Source organism: Aethina tumida, chromosome 5 (assembly GCF_024364675.1).
Source record: "Aethina tumida isolate Nest 87 chromosome 5, icAetTumi1.1, whole genome shotgun sequence".
Taxonomy (NCBI): Eukaryota; Metazoa; Arthropoda; class Insecta; order Coleoptera; family Nitidulidae; genus Aethina; species Aethina tumida.
Genome location: NC_065439.1, coordinates 6408787 through 6429331, shown reverse-complemented (window position 1 = coordinate 6429331; position 20545 = coordinate 6408787). Strand labels below are relative to the sequence as shown.

Genomic DNA, 20545 nt, shown 5'->3' with positions numbered 1-20545 from the left:
AACAGAAAGCGAATTTATACTTGCTTGTTGACCACCCCTTCAGGGATGAAGACTGTTACTATCTCAATGCCAATATGATGTATGCGTTAATTTTGCTCCGTTAAAATGTTGTGTTTCTTATTGTTCTAAGAGGCTTTTAATGTGTTGGAACTGTGTACAGACTAGTTAACAGTTCAGGGAAGCTGAAAAAGTAGTAAAAGGTTGTTCAGGAGAAGTTTTTCTGAAGAAAATACAATATTAGTACTTTACATAACCTATAAATGTCATTTAATGTTATGGATGATAAAGATTCAATTTCGTGGGTGGAATTAAATTCGCAGGAAAGTGATATAGATTGTTTTAAAACTAAAAAGGTTAGTAATATTCCGATGGAAAAATTGTTGTTAGCAACGTAGTCGGCAAAGTTGAAAAGGATGTCAAAGTAAATGATGTCAATTTGGAGCTTGGAGATGATAAGAAGGATAGTGATGTATGGTTAGATATCATTTTGGATTGTAAGGAGAAAATTGAACGTGCTTTATCAAGGAAAAATAATGGTAAAATACAGTTCAATACTATGTCAATAATGAGAACATGAAAAAGATGGAAGATAAGAAAGTTATAAAGGAAGAGGTATTATTTAGTAATATGTCAAATAAGAAAGATGTTACTGTTAAAAGTGTAGAAAGTAATTGGGTTGTACCGAAGAAGAAGTTTAATATTAAAAGAGAAATCATTTTAAAAGTTAATGTTGTGGGTGAGAGAAAACAGTTAGAAAAAAAAATTGAAAGTTTGGATTTATTAAAGTTAGGGGGTGAATCTGCAAAATTAATTAAGGGAGATAGAATATTAATTAAGAGTAAAGATGAAGATGTAAATTCAAATTTAAGATATGAATTGGAGAAAGTTTTTAAGGATGATAAAAATTTTTCAGTAGAAAGACAAAGGAAAATTTTTTCTCCAAGAATTATAATTTTTGGAGTAAGATCCGGTACTTCAAAAGATGTAATTAGGTTAATGTTAGAGAGGAAAATTAAGGAATACATTTTTGCTGATAAAATTAAAATCATTAGAAGAATGAGAATGAATAATATGTTAAGAGAAAACATTATTCAAATAGAAGGAGTATTATTTAAAAAGATTATGACGGATAAGAGGATAGATTTTTTGGATCAGGTTTTAAATTTGGACGAATATGTTAATGTTATTATGTGTTATAAATGTTGTGGTTTTGGTCATATTTCGTTTTCATTTCATTTTTGTTTGAAATTGAGGAGAAGTGGGGGAGAGTGGAGAAGGTTTGTTTAGAGTTGGCAATGGAGAGGAAATTCAGATATAATGAAAGAAAAACGGAAGGCATGTGGATTCCTAAAGTTTCGACTAATAGGGCTCCCAGGATTAGAATGGAGAATTCGAAGATTTTTTGTAAAAGTGAAGTTAAGTATCCGGGGGTTTGGTTGGATAAAAATTTAGTTTGGGATAGGCATGTTAGAGAAATTAGAACTAAAGCTAAAAATTTAGCGGGCAAAATTTTTAATATTGGCAGAAGGAAGTGGGGTGATAAGTGGTTTGTATGAAGGGGCAGTTTTGCCAGTTATTTTGTGTGGTGCGGAGATTTGGGGGGAGGATATTGTTGGGGTTAAGTGGATAAAATTGTTAAGCAGCGTCGAGAGACGGGCAATTATTAGTGCATATAGGACGGCACCTCCGTCAGCATTGTGTTGTTGGAAATGGCATCCTTTAACACTCGCATGGTGTGCTCCCCGGCCCACGAAAAAGGCAACGAGTTGAAGGTGAAGAAGTTCCATGTTTTTACGACTCATGTGACCCAAACAAAGGTGCCACAAATTTCCCTCTTCTTCGGATTTTGACAGAAAGACTGATTCCAGCTGAAAAATCCCGTTTTTTTCTGAAGCTGCTGCCACAAGTTTCCCTCCAGTATTTGTTATCTTGCAGCCTCTTGACAATTCAACTTTGTTCCTTCGGTTCGGACTATTCTGCTATCAGAAAGTAAATTTGCAGAATCATTTGGTACATACAAAACATCTCGAGCAAAGATTTCAAAACTTTGTTTTTGAATTATTATGGGAATTTTTGCATCTCCCATTTTCGTCGCCTTCACCGTTACTTTGTTTGCTGTGGAAATTTCGGTTGTGCAGGGTCGAGAATTCTCCTATAATAGATCCTGCTGATGACTGATGTGTGCATAGCAAGCTAAAAAGGGTCGATTGTCTTCCATCTTGGTTCGGTCCAGATCTCTTCTTATTGCGGCAAAATTTGATAATGTGTCCAAATTTGTTGATATTAAAACAGCGAGGTTTGTTAGATTTATCGAATCCGCGGTAATTGCAATCCTCGAGCTCTCAATTCCCATGATCATAGCCCGATATTCTTCAGGCAAACCAGCAAGCAATAATATCCCAACCCATTCGTCTTTGACTTCGAATGTGGGACCGTTCAGTTTATGTGCGGTAGTTATTATTGTGTTAACATATTGATCAATTGAGTAGTCTTACCCTACGGGTTAATCCTGAATCTTCGAATGCGTTCTGCAATTTGTCCCAGATCCCTTTGGATATAGTAGCACCTTGTATGTGCACATAATTTATCGGGTCGATTGACAAAATGATTTTCGCTTTGGCCTTGGTATCATCATCTGTCCCAGCCACACATCCCCAAAGATTGTCATATTCCAACCAGTCTTGCATTGCAAATTTCTAATTGCCGAAATTTTCCCTTACAGTCAGTTTTTCTGTCGTTTGGATCGTACAATGAGTTAACTTTTTCTTACCCAAATTATTGAGAATAAATCGTCGAATTACGGTCGACAATTTTACGATGTTGGTCTCAACAGTCTCTGTTGTGGGTTGAGATTAATTTGTTTAAACGGCTTTTGGATAACAGTAAAATCTCAGAACACCCAAAAGGTACCAATCTCTTACTAAAAATGACAAACAACATGACGATAAATTGATTTGTAGTATTCAAATTATTCAAAAGATGTCGCCTTTATAGTTTTCTGTATTTGACATTTGACAAAATTGGCGGGAATAGTTTCAAATTTAAATTAATTGGTATATTATAGGGTGAATTATGAAAAATAAAACAAGCTATGGAATTAAAACATTTTTATTACAAATTATTTATTGTACATTATAAAAAATACATAAGTCTTCTGTATACTACATATTATATATAACAAAAATAAATAAATAAATACAAATACAACACAATAAATTTCTCCAACAACAATAACAAACAACATAAAAATAATTAATTCGAATTAGAAGTCAAATTAGACAATACACTTTCAAAAACATTAAAATTAAGATCTCTGGAAGTGGAAGAAATAGATTAACTAGAATTCAAATTAGACAATGAATTTTCAAAAACATTAAAATTAAGTTCCCTGGAAGTGGAAGGAATATGAGAATGAAAAAGTAATGGTGGCAAAGAAACTGTTTTAGGTTTAAGGCGAAAATTTTTCTTGTAGTGAAATCTGATGGAGAGAAATAGTCTTCACAGGCGTAACATGTTTTGATAGAAGGATTAATATTACAAATTGACAAATTGAACGCCAAACTAAATTTAATTTAGAATCGGAAGGTGGCTTAAATATCCATTTATTTTTAAAATTATAATAATAAATAAATGTATTGAAACATAATATAATATATATTATATATATTATATATCTATAATATAAAAATGAATCGCAAAATGTGTGGGTAAGCGCATAACTCAACAACGCCTGGACCAATTTGGCCAATTCTTTTTTTAAAATGTTCGTTGAAGTCCAAGGATGGTTATTACGGCGAGAAAAAATCGAATAATTGCCGGGAAAACCCTAAAAACAGCCCTTTTCTTTTTGACATACAAATGTCAATGTCAAATTTTCTGTTATACTCTACCGAATGTGCTTTTGTTATTGCATGTAACACAGTATTTTAATAATGCCTCCTATAAGACGAGGCAATTTAAGTAGTTATTACCAGGGTGACGGTTCTGTTCAGGATAATTTTTTGCAAAGAATATAAAAAAGGTAGGAACAAAACGCTGCCAGATTACAAATTTTTTTGACAGGACGAAATCTGTCGGGTCAGCTATAATATAAAAATGAATTGCAAAATGTGTGGGTAAGCGCATAACTCAACAACGCCTGGACCAATTTGGCCAATTCTTTTTTTAAAATGTTCGTTGAAGTCCAAGGATGGTTCTTACGGCGAGAAAAAATCGAATAATTGTCGGGAAATATCAACCAACCGCGCCTTTGCAACGGCACACGGTTAGCGATAAAAAAACTACTAAACAACGTGATAGAAGCAACTATATTGAAAGGAAAGTAAAAAGGAGAAGATGTTCTCATACCGCGCATCCCAATGATTCCGACTGATGTGCCATTTGAGTTTAAACGACTACAGTTTCCAGTGCGGCTTGCTTTTGCTATGACCATAAACAAGTCCCAGGGGCAATCATTAAGTGTTTGTGGTATTAATTTGGAAAACCCATGTTTCTCACATGGTCAATTGTATGTTGCCTATTCCCGTATTGGAAAACCATCAGATTTGTTTGTCTATGCGCCAGGTAATCAAACAAAAAACATCGTTTATCACAAAGCACTACAATGAAAATAGAACTAATTTTTTTTTTGTTAATAATTATGATTTACATGATTAAAATTACTTACTTTTAAATGCTTATAGTGTTTTATTTAATTATTTTTAATTCACACCGAATTATTACCAGGGTGACGGTTCTGTTCAGGATAATTTTTTGCAAAGAATATAAAAAAGGTAGGAACAAAACACTGCCAGATTACAAATTTTTTTGACAGAACGAAATCTGTCGGGTCAGCTAGTATATATATATATATATATATATATATATATATATATATATATATACATTTTGACACAGAAACCATATTATCAACTTCGGTTAACATGCCCATTCCACTAGTCCCAGTCTTCTTCGCATTATCAATTTTAACCTAGAAACAAGTCAATAACAACAAATGCAAATTACAGTAGTACTCACCATGGCAGTTTTTTCAAATACTGCCATATCGTATCCCTTACGTAGGTCCAATCTTTATCCGCAGGAAGTAAACAAATACTTTGGGCCATCGTCTCGATTTCCTTCCATTTTTGCACTTTATCCTATTATTTTAATTTGTCTGAGAATGCTCCGAAGAGAATATCCTTATTTTCTCTAATCTTTTGTAAAAATTTCATTTTACGTTCAAAACAAATCGCCAGTTAATATGAATAATAGGTTATACATAAACTATTAAAATGCTACTCGAAGATTGTGGGCCGGCCCACTGATTGGTGGGGATCTCTTTGTTCTATCTCCGCAGGTATTAAAGGCGCAGGTATGTTTTTTGTAAATAAGCTTATTTTGCATAAAAAAGGAAAGTTGAAAGAAAAAATTCTTATTGTGTCGTAAAACCTTACTGGAAATTCCAGTTACCATATTTCCAGTTTGCGAGATATTACATCTACTCACTTTCCTGCTCACTTTCCTGCCAACTTGGACTGAGTGTAAACGTGGCATTAGCATACAAGAACATCTTATTTAATTGTTCTTAGATTGTTTTTATTTATTTTATTTTTTATAAGGATACATTTTTATTAAAAAAATAATAAGTTAATTTTTAAAATAATTATTTTGGTTTGTCTTTTTATAGATTGCAAATTAAAACAAATTAACAGAATCGTCAGCATTACATAGTACATGTGTACAAAATTATTTAGTTTCTACAATTTTAGCGATTTGCTTTGTGATACCGAATTAAATAGAACGTGTAGCTAAAGGCACATTACTTGTAACATAGTAGACTTGTTACAATTGTATGATTTGTGTTGCACGCCCACTGGGGCAGAGTGCAGAGCAATTAATGTCTTCCATACAATCACACTGTTCTATTTTGTAGCATTGATGCAATATCCTGAAGAAGATTTTCAAATTGGTAGCGGCTCTGGCAAAACCGTTCGTTGAATTCAATATCAGTAAGAAAAGTGAAGTCATTCCCTATATTAAGCCAATATACTCTAGACAGATCTTCATAGTCACTTTCGGAATCACTTGACCACATATTAAAGACAGATATGTGTTTACAGTACGGAAACAGTCGCAGTATTGAATATTTAACCAGGGTTGTCTTGATTTTGTATTACAGATTAAGTACACATATGTAAAAATTCTTCCGTAATTATTGATGCCTCACGGGTAGTTACAAGTAGAGTTGTGTTACGAAAAAGCTACAAATATAAAATATATTCTTACAATTGTAGGACTTCTAGGGCTTGTGTTACAGGCCCCTGGAGGACATCTTCGCGCCCGGGGAGCTGGAACAAGGCAGCCCCCGGTGCAGACAATATATCTAACGTAGCCCACAAAAAATTACCAGGCAGCACGATAAGGAGATTGGTGACTCTCATTAATGATGTGTTTCGGATGAGACACTACCCGGAGATCTAGATGATCCACAAATCCGGAAAGGATCCTGTCTTTAGGGCAAATTATGAACCAATGTCACTGCTCCCCACTCTGGCAAAGATAACCGAAAAAATCACGAAAACAAGACTGGAAAGAGAAGATCCTACACCAGTCCCATACTTAAAATATTCAAAATTAACAAAATGAACACCACATACAATCCACCTACCACAACATCCTATTCAACCGTTGCACAACAAAATAAATCAAACCATCCATCCCAACATCAGGCAATCGTATTCAACGTACAGGAAAATTTTAAACTAGAAGATTATGTGGTTGCACTGGGTTCCAAAATCCAACCAAAAAATATCATATTCGCATCTCGCATGTCAAACGGCAGAAAATGTATGTATCTTGCTAACAAGGCAACCGTAAATCTATTCATAAATGAAATACAAACAATTATCGTCAACAATACTACTCTATAAGGAAGAAGAACATTAAATCAATAACCTCCCTAAATAACTCCAAAGATAGCAAAGCTGAAGAAGCCCCAATAGCTGCCACTAATTCACCCAATATAGACATGTCCAGAGAAGCACCAAAATCAAAAAGATCAATTGTCTCAATACTTATACCTCCTATTCAAGGATCACCTCACAACAATCAATATTCTCAAATCCCATTTATTAAACCCCAAACAATAAATAAAAAGCCAAAGAAAGAGAGCGAACTGGAGAAAATGCTTGAACCTGCGAGAACCTTTATAGATAAAGGAAAATTAATTTTAAATTACAAGCAAATCCTAGATTTTCTTGAAAATGTTAAAGGTTCAACGGACCCCCTAAGCTGTTCTAAACAATATACAAATAGCACCGAATACCTACTGGACATGTTAAACCAAGTATACCCGCATCTAACTGACTTTTTTTTGTTTGGGGGACAAAGAGGGGAAAGTTTAAAAACCCCTCTCCGGGCACCGATCCGAAGATCATGGCCATAGTGTTTACCATGTATGATAAATCATACATGGGGGAAAGGAACGTATATTTGCATATACGGGTTATGCTGAACCAGAAGACGTGGGACTGACAAAGATGCCAGTCCCTTAATACCTCCTAATCCAAAGTGGTGGAGCACATACTGAAGGGAAGGAATGAGGGAAGAAGCACGGGGGCGATGTTCCTGGACCTGGCCAGCGTATTTGACAGGGTTTGGCATGACGGCCTGCTTTGGAAGATGACGAAGGCTGGGTTTTGCTCTGGCATGGTCGGACTCGTGGCATCGTACTTGAGGAGCCGCTCATTTAGGGTCAAAGTGGGAGACTCTAGGTCAACAAAATATTTTGCTAATTACCACCGCATTCCGTAATTGGACTTAATTTAGTGTTAATAATTAAAGAGGGCAAAGGTAAAATGAATAACGTGATATGACTTGATACAACGTTGAAACCGACCTTCAAATCTGACTTCCTCGGAGACATACATAGTGTTAAATTGTCAATAAAAGATATTCTATACAAAGTGGATGATAAAAGTATAAGAGAGAGTAAGAGCTTTGTTTGTGAGGACATAGAAGAATTTGTGGTGATAAAGCCAGACTTTCGCTTTAGATTGGCAATCTTTTCAGAACAGTTCAAAGAGAAAATTGCCTTCATGAAACAAGTTATGATTCATCATTATTAGATACAGTAAATTATAAGGGTACCCTTGTTGGTCCCATTACAGATTGGTGCCGTGACCAGGATTAACGATTCTTTTTCTAGATTAGTTGATTTTTGTCAGGGGCACAGATTGTTGTGTAAAAGAACTGTATAGTTGAGGTTTTCTACAAATAATTAATATGTATATTAAGTAATTAAGGATTGTCCCTGCTTTCCCTTTTTGTTATTACATGTTCTAGTTAGTATGACTGATTCTCAACGTGATGGTTATGCAGTGACAGAGACCAATCATGGTTTCTTGGACATTCGTGAGAATCCTGGAAACCAAGATGAGATCCAAACTTTGCGAACGGAGGTGTCACAGCTTAGGGAGGTGGTTCAGAGTCAAACGTGTTGATGGCTAAGTTACTAGAGCAGTTGAATCCACCAAAGAAATCAGAGGATCGTCAATCAGAAGTGTCTCAGTTGCCAGAGGGGAGAGTATGTCGATCTGTAGATTTTTTTCGTTCTACTTCCATTGAACCAGTTGAGCTTCATGTTACATGTGTTATGAATAAAAATACAAAGGGGGGTCAGATTTCTTTTTTCGAAACGGACTGTCGAAGTATCGTTATGGCTTTGGCTAATCGTCCACTTTCTTCTTCACAATTTTTGAGATATTCAGAAACCAATGTTTTCTGATACTAGTAAAAACGAGTTGCCCTTGCAGTTTATTAAATCGTTCGAGAATTTCTGTAAAGTAAATAACGTAGATGTGGAACAGAGATTGCTTCAAGTTAAAAAGTGTTTAAAAGGTTCGGCTGCAGATTGGGTTCTAATACTTGATGGTCAAAACAAATGTCGTGGAAGAAAAAAAATTGTTTGCTCAAACTTTCTTAGTCAAAAATTTAATTAGGCCGGTAATTTTAGGGATTGAGTGGTTCTATGAAAATAAAGGTTGTATTAATTTCCAAAAGAATCTAATGTTATTCATTATCCTTTTCAAGTTATTCAACCGTCCTTATGTGAAGACGTTCCTGAAACAGCTGTTGTATCTGTAAGCTTTTTGTTTAAAGATTTATCCTCTGTTAAATTTATTTCTGAACAAATCAATACTTTAAATCATCTTTCTACCGAGCAAAAAGGATAATTATATTCAACTCCTTTAGGATTATAAATTTTTATTCAACGACTCTCCAGGTAAAACTGATAAGTATGTACATGAAATCAAGTTATATGATCAAACTCCTTTCCTAAGAAAAACGTATCCTGTTTCTGTCAGTCATCGAGCCACTGTGGATTTAGAAATTCTATGTCATGTGACGGTCGTGAAAAAACAGGATAACTATGTACGTCACCGTGACGCTTTCGCTAGATCTGGGACTTCGAAGGTTTACTTGGACCTTCGTAGTGGCCGACGTTCCATAACCTATCATTGGTGCGGATTTCTTAGGCCTTTATGGACTCTTGATAGATATTAGAAACGGGCATCTACTGGATCAAACCACCCACTTGACGTCTCGTGGAGTCGTCACTGAGTGCTCGCATCCAAGTGTTAAAACTGTCACTGGATCGTCGCCATATCATGATCTCCTTCATCGGTATCCTGAGGTAACACGCCCAGATGGAGCCATCAAGATACGTAATCACGCGACGAGGCATCACATCGTGACAACGCCGAGACCACCCGTCGCACAGAAACCAAGGCGACTCGCTCCAGGAAGGAAGCCAAGAAGGAATTCGAGATGATGGTGGAACTAGGTATTGCGCGCCCGTCCGAAAGCCCATGGGTATCCCCATTACATATGGTCCCCAAGAACTCTGATGGATGGAGACCATATGGTGATTATCGTGCGTTGAACACACGAACTCCGCATCAATATCCTGTTAAATCTATAAAGGATTTTGCCCAGTCATTACATGGAAGAACTATTTTTTCAACAGTGGACCTCGTCAGAGCCTTCAACCAAATACCGGTAGCGGAAGAAGACATACTGAAGACGGCGACATGTACTCCTTTCGGCCTATTCGAGTTTACGGTGATGACATTTGGGTTATGGAATGCAGCACAGACTTTCCAGGGGTTCATCGACGAAGTACTCCAAGGGTTAGACTTTTGCTACGCCTATATCGATGATATATTGATCGCCTTAAGGTATTTGGTAGAACACATGCAACATCTGGAGATATTGTTTCAAAGATTGCAAAGGTATGGGGTCGTTATTAACCCAGCTAAATGTGTGTTTGGAAAAGAGCAGGTAAATTTCTTGGAAATCTTGTGTCAGCTGCTGGAACCCAAACCCTCCTAGAGAAAGTAGAAGAAGCCATACGTTGTTACCCAAGACCGGAGATGTGTAAACAATTCCGACAATTCCTAGGCATGCTGAACTTTTATAGGAGGTTCATACCTAAGGCAGCACAGGCGCAAGCAAAATTAAATAGTCTACTCCAAGGTAACGGGAAAGGTAAAACGCCCGTTACTTGGCCAAACGAGTCCATAGACGCATTCGAAGCAAGCTAAAGAGGATTGGTGGAGGCAGTGCTTCTAGCTCATCCGGACTCAAATGCACCGTTGACTATTTTTACAGACGCTTCCGACTACGCTGTCGGAGCAGTCTTACAGCAATATGTCCAAGGAGAGTGGCAACCGCTGGAATATTTTTCAAAAAAACTAAATCCGGCGGAGAGCAAATATGGAGCGTACGATCGAGAATTATTGAGCATATACCTAGCTGTAAAGCATTTGCGGCATATGGCACCCTAGGATAGATCCACCTTGCCGTGGTCCTGGAGCACAGTACCGCTCCAGTAGTAATGGGAAGCTAACGGATCTCACTGCAAGTCCAATCCATCCCCAGGAAGATCTCGGATCTCTGTAGGAAATTTCTTGCCTCCATCCACGAAGTTCGAGAACATTCATATAGATACCATCGTCATGCCTATGTCAGAAGGTATTGCTTGACGATGGTAGACCGTTTTACAAGATGGCCAGAAGCTGTTCCCATGCGCGACCAGGAAGTTCAGACCGTGGCACGTGCCCTCTACGAATATTAGATTGGCACGCCAATAAGGATTATGACCGACCAAGGTAGACAGTTTGAATCATACCTGTTTAAACACCTCAACTATTTATTGGGTACGACGCATCTAAAAACAACAGCGTATCATCCTCAAGCGAATGGTTTAGTCGAACGTTTCCATAGACAGCTGAAAGCAGCAATCGGTGTTACTCGGAATACGATCCGCATGGAAGGAAGATTTGAGAAGAAATGGTGTACGGAGAACGTCTGCGGCTTCCCGGAGAATTCATTGGAAAAGTGACGCATGCAAATAACTCTTTTGCGTCAGAATATATCCATAAAATGCGCAGGGATATAAGAAGCCTGAATCCATGCGAAGATTCTAGACATGAAAATAGAAAAACTTTTGTGTTCAAGGATCTAGCCACCGCAGGTTATGTGTTTGTTCGACGAGACAACGTTAGGTATCCACTCCAGCACCCTTATGACGGCCCCTACGAAGTAATAGAGAGAGGAGATAAGACGTTTGTAGTCTGTGTGAAAGGCAACAACATCACAGTGTCTCTAGATCGACTGAAATCAGCGTAAGTGATGGAAGTGATGAATAACTTGTGTTTCCTTCAATCAGACAGGGATGCAGGATCAACAAGCAGCGACGTCCACGCTCAGGGAGGTCAACTATCTCAGACAGCCGAAACCAGAACGGCAGGAGCTTCGAAGACAACAAGAAGTGGTAGACGCGTACGATTTCCTGACCGTCTGCAGGTCGGATTTTCGTGATAGGTAAATCACTGGCAGGGTGGTACTGTGGGAATTTCCACACAACAAATGTTTTTGTTTTGGTTTAGCTTTCTATAACCGAGGAGGCTTACCAGATGTGGAAATACCGAGAAGGCTTACCAGATAAATTCCAATGGTAATAAAATAGATGTTGAAAATATTGAAGCCCTACAAAAGTTTCTGGTGCTGAAAACGATTAAACAGTTAAGAGGTTTTCTAGGTCTGTGTGGTTTTTACAGAAGATTCATTAAGAATTATAGTGATTTTTTAATACCCACAATAAATTATTATGTAAAAATATTAAATGGTTTTGGGGATCTGAAAAAAAACAAGTTTATAATGAAATTATACTAAATTATTTCTAAATACAGTTGTATAATTTTCGCATTAAAAAAGTTCAGGTCTATCTTATTAGACAATCAAGTGGTTATTCGAACATATTTAAACATCTAAAAAAACCGTTGTTTGATGGCTTAGTTAGGGGAATTTTAAACCACCACTTTGTTTGGATTGTCACGAATTTTTCAGATTTTAAAGGGTTTTCCTAAAATCAATCTTGCATATTTAATTATAAAAAAGTCATAAAATCATACAACTTACTTGTTTTTTTTACATAACGGATTTCCTTTCGAACCCTCATTAAATGTTGTCGCACCGTGGGTTCGAAGATTAAATGGACGGATTTTTATATGTCTTATGTAGAACTATTAAATAAAATATTCTTAAATTAAATTAAATTAATTAATTAAAAGACTTAATAAATTACCCCTACTTAAAATATTTGAGAATTGTAAATTTGTTCTTTTTATTTATGTTTTTCAATATTAGTAAATTCAGTAGTGTTACGTAACAGGGAAACATGTCGATCAATTTGGCAACAATGTTGTTCGGACTGAAAAGTATGTTTTTAACAAACAACCCTATTGGTTGGAACAAAATCACTGTTCGGGAGATTTGAGTACTTCGGTACCACCTTTTTCACACTCCACTTAATTCTGAAGTTATAAAACCTTAAGTTTCAGTAGTTTCAGTAGATTTTATTCGAAACTTTCATTACGGTATTTTCTGTCCGTTTACGTATAATAATTACTTTTTAACATGTTAAAACATGCGAAAAACGACGACAAAAAAGTTCCCCATCCCAACGTTTATACTCTGAAGTTTTGGGAAACTGGGAAAATTAAAGAAAACTACAATTGTTTCCAACCTGAAGTTTTATCATCGTTGCTGACGAATTCGAATTAAATATAATATAACATTTGTTAACATTTGTGATTATATCTTAATCTCATAATTTTTTATTTTCATTTACAATATTGGTAATTAATTTATTTGTTTATTTATAAAAAATTAAATAATAGTAAACAACGGAACGTTTTCTCGAAGAATACTCTGATGAGTAATTGGTGGAGGAAATTGTCTACCAAGCTTCCCTAATGTAACTCCTTTCGACTACTTTTTGTTTGGATATTTAAAGAATGCCATTTATAGAAACAAAATACAAATCATGGAGTTATAGGATACAATAATAAATAGTGTTGAAACAAATAATAAATGAAAAACAAGAGTGAGGATCTTTGTGATCAAACCAAAGTGGTATTTTTAATTTCATGGATTCGAATTCTGTTTTCGTCGGTTATTACAACGAAATGTATGCTATATTGTTAATAACTATTGTTATTTTGTTTTAATTTTAATCTACATAAATAAATTAAGAGCGAAATTTAAAATAGTTAATTTTTATTTCTTGTATGTAATATTTTAAATACTTTTAACATGTATTACATTAGCTTAAATTTTAATTTAAATCATTTTAAAAAATATTTATTTAGTAAAAATTCAAAATAACATTAATTAAATTAACAATTTAGAATATTTTCTGTAGATGTCCAATTTATAGTGACAAAAGTAAACTACGGCATCACGTCTGTCTAACCATATCAAAAGATAGGACGTTAAATATATAAAATGACGGTGGAGGGAATAAAAGAAGTCCCACATTATAAAGAATATCTTCAACTTCAGCTAATGCTAGTTAAGATTTGTATTGTTGGGGACAAACACGAAATGAGACAGAAGTTGAACAAGAAAATTGTTGTAATTTTTAAATTATGAATGAGTTATTTTCAGTTTAGGGAAAAATGAAGGGCTGGTAATAATAGACACATCTCAGCGAACAAATCATCTCGTTTTTGGTGGATACATTCAATAATTGTCACATTAATAACCCTAATGTTTGTGGAGCAGTAGGTTATAAACCTTATTTTTGACAACAACAAATTATATACCTATAATATACCCAATAATATATAAATTTTAATAGAAATTTAACAGAAATAATAATTATATGCTTATTGTATTACTTATTTTAAGTAACACACATGACTTATTATTTTAAATATCAGTTGTGGTGCGACATTTTCAATATCTGATACACAGATATTAATATATTCTTCCGGCCACTGACTGTTCTCAGTATCTCTTCAATTAATATAATGTATAAAAAGACTTCACACCTTAATCTTCTTGTGGCAATGGTCCATTAAATTTCGGAGGAGCTTGTTATAGTACCTAAAATATAAAAATTATAAATACGTACATGAAATGTTCTTGATAGTTATAAATCTATTTTTGTTACAATTATAAATAAAATAACTTAAGAAAAAATATTTGTATAATGGTACATAGCTGAGATTATTGCAAACCTTAATCGATAAGAAATTCAGAATAAGTTCCATATAGTCTACTACTGTATCTAAAATTTCTTAAATTTTATCTAAGAAATGTCTTTCAATTGTTTGTTTAAACATGCTTGAAAAGTATTTTAAATTTTTCTTTTTAATGTATAAATATAAATATTTTTATTCAGAATTCAATGTTCAATATTCAAAATAATGTTGAATATATTGAAATTAATAAAGGAAAATGCAGTTGGTCTTTTTTATTTCAAAAATATGTATTTCTCTTTAATAAATATTTTTTTTCAAATAACCATAAGTGAGTAGATCAGTATAAAATTTGATTGTATTTTCATAAATATTTCAATAGGAATTGTCTATTTGAAACCTACATTTACTTCATTATAAATAGAAAACGTTAACCAAATAAGCTTCAAATTATAATTATATTTAATAGTGGTTTTAAATTTCATTAATAGTCAAAAATAGTTATTAATAAAATTGTGGTTATATTAATATTAAGTTGAAACACTTATTTACTAAAAATCAAGAAATTCGTTACCATTGTTGTATGTGAATAAAAACATGTTTTCAATATTTTCAAAATATTTTTGGAGATAATTTAGAATAGGTTATTTAAAACATTAGAGAAAGAGTTAATTTAACCATATAAACAGTTGTCATTTGTACTGATTAGTTAGTTTTTCAACTTTTCTTCTAAAAGTAATTAATATTAAAAACATATATAACATTTCTATCTTAATTAATTTGTATTTACATATACAGTCATGTGAAAAATAATAGGGACACTTGTATGAAATAAGTTGAAAATGCCCCTGGGTTATAATTTGTCTAAATTTATTCGAAATTACAAGTTAAATTTTCAAGTGGGATCTTTAGGCCCAAAAAACTGTTGCCTGGGGGTACAATGTTCTTATTGGCTTGCGTATTTTTATGATTTTGTAAAAGACTAAGTACTAAATACATTAAAAAAATACATTCAAACATATACATTTTTGGCAATTCTAAAATTGTCCCTATTCTTTTTCACATGAAAATTTAAAGAACTTTGTAAATCAATGATTTTTAAACATAAAATGTATTTTAAAGATCATACGAAGCATTTTCTCATCATGATCAAATAAAAAAATGGATACTAACTTCAATAATTTACTTTGCAGTTTGCATAAATTGCAAAAACAGCATTAAGGCATCGCTTCTATAAATTCTTTTTTAAAACCTTCAGCTTGATACGTATGTTATTGCCATTCCCTCCGTATTTTTAATTTAGGGCACCATGAGTTTTTCAGATGGGATGGGTTCCATAGAAACACGACTCTTAGTCACTAAAGTCTTATGCACTAATACGTAGTCCTTGATTTTTTTGTTTTCTTTCAAACTGCAATATATAAATTAAAATACAAACGAAAAATACACAAACGGGAACACTCACTATGTCCAGGCCAAATATAGCAGTCCCAGGAGATGACGAAGGAAAAAACTGATTAATTAACCAAATTCCTCGACTCCTCCACGTGGTTGCTCCTATGACGATTGACTCAAGCTATATATACCGTGGGGTACATCAAAAGATAGTTACAGTATAATATACAGGAAGTTATAAACGATTAATAAATTTCGTTTCACTACATTTGATTTTCCTCAACTCAGAAGCTTCACTATAACAAGTGGTAACTTTCTAAAATATAGCTACACAGGATGATCCCTAACAATTCTTATAATGTTAAGGTTGAGGCATTCGTGACCATTGTTTCCATTTTTAGAGTTGTTCGGGTTTATTGGTCGACGTTTGTTGTTGTTTCAGAGGTCTGATTTGATTCGTGTGACTTTGATGACCAATAAACCCGAACAGCTATAGATAGGGAAACAATTGTCACGAAAGCCTCAACATTTTCTGATTTGGTCCAGTGGATGAAGATGTTGCTGTCTCAGGTTCACTAACCCATGGCGAAATTTTATCTGCGACAGATACAAATGAAAAAAGCAACGATGAAGATGAGGACAATACATCAGAACCTTTGGCAGAGGTGTCATTTAAGGAAGCAGGACACCTTACAAAGCTTCTGTCTACAAAACGAAAGTGATTTGTGCATTTCAGGCACTTTTTCTCATAAAAAAAGTTATTGAGAAGTCTGAGCAGCAGCAATGTGCTTTGAAGAAAGATTAATTAATTCACATTATGAATATGTACATGTATATATGTACATCTTAATAAGTAATAATTGATTATCAACTCTCAATAATTCGAAGTTTTATATCTTTTCCCTCAAAAATGTCGAACCATTTGATATTTCAAACACTCGATAATTGGTAATATTTTAAGAGTCCCTCGAGTTTCGAATTTAACGAGATAATAATATAACATTTTAAAAATAAACAATGATAATAATATTTATTTATGGTTAAATTAATTATATAAATATATAATTATTAACATAATCTCATATACAATAAAAAAATTCTGAGAGAAATATTATGATTTTGATTTCAAACACAATTATGTTAACTAAGCGTCTTGTTAATATCAATATTGTCCGCAGTACAAATTGTTATTATTTAAAACAAATGTAGTACATGTGCATGTGCATTTTAACATACATAATATATTTAATCTAACGTTTAAAAATAAATATGTAGTTACAGAATAACTAAATGTTAAAAATTAGCAATATATACAGCGTTTGACCCGTCTGAATCTAGAGAGAGATATCATGCTCGACAGAGACAGCAAAAGTCAGCCCCTCAGTGGGAGACTTACTGTCTCTATCATATGTGATGTCTCTCTCAAGATTCAGATGGATCAAACTCTTTTGGCACTGCATATGGGAACATTATTGCAGATATAATATTATGTATTTTGTGTGGATAATAAAATAAGAATAAACATTTATTCCATATCTAAAATGTGGAAAATAATATTCAATTATAAAATTACTGGTAAATGTTAAACATTAGTTCTTTTTAAAATAAATTTGGTATAGATTCTATTAATTCTACAGTATGACTGGTTCAATATTATTAATAACAACAATTTAGTTCAGGTCATTGAAAAGCAAAAGAGATTAAATTAAATATTAAACGAAACCTTTAGATTAACTTTAACCAAACAATATAATTAAATTATTTGACTTTTTTAATAAATAAACAATTTATAAATTTACTTTTATTATAATAGAAATGGAATACATGATAAATAAGTGAACAATTTCAGAATTTATATTTAATTTATTGATAAAACAGTATTAATTTTACATTTATTTATTTTATTTTTCAAATTATTTACGAAGTTATTAAGTATTTATTTGATAGATCTGATTTCAAATATGGGTAAGGATGGGTGTTATCGTCTGTACAAAAGTGATTTTTGAACCAGTCCTCAAAAGTGGCTTAAAAATTATATACGCATTTATATTACAAAATAATACATCAAAAAATTATATTTTTTACTTGTGTAACAAATATCATAAAATCGAATGAAAAAGAAACCGTTACTCTTATTTTATTTATTTCACATTTTTAATAATAGCGTTTTTTCTTAATTCTACTAAAATTAACAAATATTAGTCTGTCACTGTATTAGTTAATATTCAAAATTAATATTATTGTATAAATGTTCTACAAATTAAAGTTAAAGTTAAAATAAATTCAAATTATTTTATTATTTGTAATCACAAAATCAGTTAAAGAAATATTATTTTTTTTATTAAAGAGAAATTTTTGTAGTAACAAAACAAAATATAATATACAATAAAATAAAAACCGTTTCGATGGTATTTTGTCTAAAAAATAATTAAATTAAAAAATAAAAAATAATAATGGAACATAAGAATACTAATTGCGGTAAGTTATACAATTTAAATGACTGAAACATCTATTAGAATGGATGTATAAAATATAAGAATATGGATATCTACTTTCCTTAGAATTTAAAGATTGTAATAATAATTGGGATTAAACATTATAAACAATTAATAATTAAAACAGAATTTTTGAAACCCTCTCTGATATAATTCTATTGATGTAATCTAATTATAAAATTAGAAATGCAGAATAAATAACGAGATATAGTGTTTATTTTAATACTCAAATATAATACATTAGGTACTGATTGAAATTATTAATTATTTGTAGAATCTTACCTTTACAACGATTCTTGTATTCATCAATGATCAAATCACTGCACTGCGAAATTAAATTTTCATTAGAATTACTGTTTAAGTTCAAAAATATAAATTTACTTGTATGAATATAGTGTCTTTTGTACCATTCTAGTACAACACTCACCAAAAATTTGTGAAAGAAACACTTAAGTCGTTAAATATAACGTTAACTTTTATAAAGTCAATTCAGTTGTACTACATTAATGTTTATTATTTGTTAGATGTACAGTTATATATAACGAACAAATTAATGAAGAATGTATGTAATACATTTTTGGGTGCGATTGAAAGTAAAAGACCATTTGTATTAATGTAAGAATATTGCATAAAAAAGCAACAACAATTAATATAGTAATTAATAACGTATTGTTAATCAATCTTATTAGTAATTTAATTTAATAAACTAAATAAGTCATAAGAAAATAAATCTAAAACTATTAGACTAAGATCACATAATATCATCTTGGTGGATAATCTGAAATATAAAGAAAATTTAACATTGAATAGTTTTTTTTAATCATTTTTACCTTATATTGGGGTACAATTACCAATAATAGTAATCTGAAGCGTATATTGTCATTTGCACAACAATCACAGCTTTGTTTAAATAAAATATCGTATTGTAAAGGCTAAAATATGAATTATTCAAATTAGACATTTTACCAATTTTTTTATATAATAAATTACCTTATTGTTATAGATCTTGTCTTGTAATTATATACAAATTTAGCTTTAAACTTAACCCTGCGCCAAATTTCAACAATATGTCTAATTAATTTTAATTCTCTCCAATGGATGGAGGAGAACCGGTGCTAAAATACATATTCAACTTAGATTTTTCAACAATATATTTTGTTAATTTTAATTACCCTAAGTTAGCTTAGGTTAGATTAGGTTAGGTTAGGTTAGGTTAGGTTAGGTTAGGTTAGGTTAGGTTAGGTTAGGTTAGGTTAGGTTAGGTTAGGTTAGGTTAGGTTAGAATTTGCTGTACAAACTTGGTAGAAAATAACCTAAGTTTGACCATTAATATCTTTGTTATTAAAGCATATTACGACTTCAAAATTATGTCATATCAAAGATCAAACATTTATTAATCCACACCCAAAATGTGAAATAGATTGATTGCGAAGTTTTTAAAATTTGTCATCAGTCATCAAGGGCGTTTATATAGGGAATTTAACACAGGGAGATGCTGCTTTTAAAGTTTAAAATTTTATTGATTACAATTACGTTACATTCTATGAAGAAACATGTGTGTTAATATTTATTAATTGACATAGTTTTTGCATGATAATAAAAATATTCAAAATAATTTTATATATTACTAAACTTTAACGGTAAAATCCATAAAATAAAGAATTACTTTTGAAATGTGTTTCTGTCCATATTTAAAAAGGTTAAACTGCTCCAGTTTTCCGTTAAAAACAAAAAACATAATCCAAAATGTTCACTTTTATGGATAATTTTAGAACAAGAAACAAATATCAGTTAACTTTTTAATTTAATATATCTTGAGTATACGATAATATTAGTCATATATTTTATTTGTATATACGTTTGTTGTGTCACATATATTTACAACCCGTGTGTATATTCAAATTTTTAATACTGTATTTTAATGTTCGAATTTAAAAAGTAGAGATAAATAATTGTACATAACAGTTTTTTAAAATGAATATTAAAATTTTTAAAGATATGAAAATTGAAAATATATGGATATATGTAACACATAAACAAAATAATAGAGAAAAATTCACGAGATATTATTTACAATAATAAATAAAATTATTGAAAGAAATTGTGACTTAAAATTACTTGGTT

The 20545-nt window shown here is 32.3% G+C and overlaps 2 long non-coding RNA genes across 2 annotated transcripts; both read right to left on the bottom strand.

Annotated features, from left to right (window-relative positions):
* Positions 1-14085: 14085 nt before the first annotated feature.
* On the bottom strand, positions 14086-16472 carry LOC126265527 (uncharacterized). Its single transcript, XR_007548018.1, has 3 exons — positions 15997-16472; positions 15705-15942; positions 14086-14436 (listed from the first exon to the last, which is right to left on the bottom strand). It is a non-coding gene; the product is annotated as an uncharacterized LOC126265527 (long non-coding RNA).
* A 2640-nt stretch (positions 16473-19112) lies between these two features.
* Positions 19113-19727, bottom strand: LOC126265535 (uncharacterized). Its single transcript, XR_007548028.1, has 3 exons — positions 19412-19727; positions 19252-19353; positions 19113-19199 (listed from the first exon to the last, which is right to left on the bottom strand). It is a non-coding gene; the product is annotated as an uncharacterized LOC126265535 (long non-coding RNA).
* Between the last annotated feature and the right edge of the window lie 818 nt (positions 19728-20545).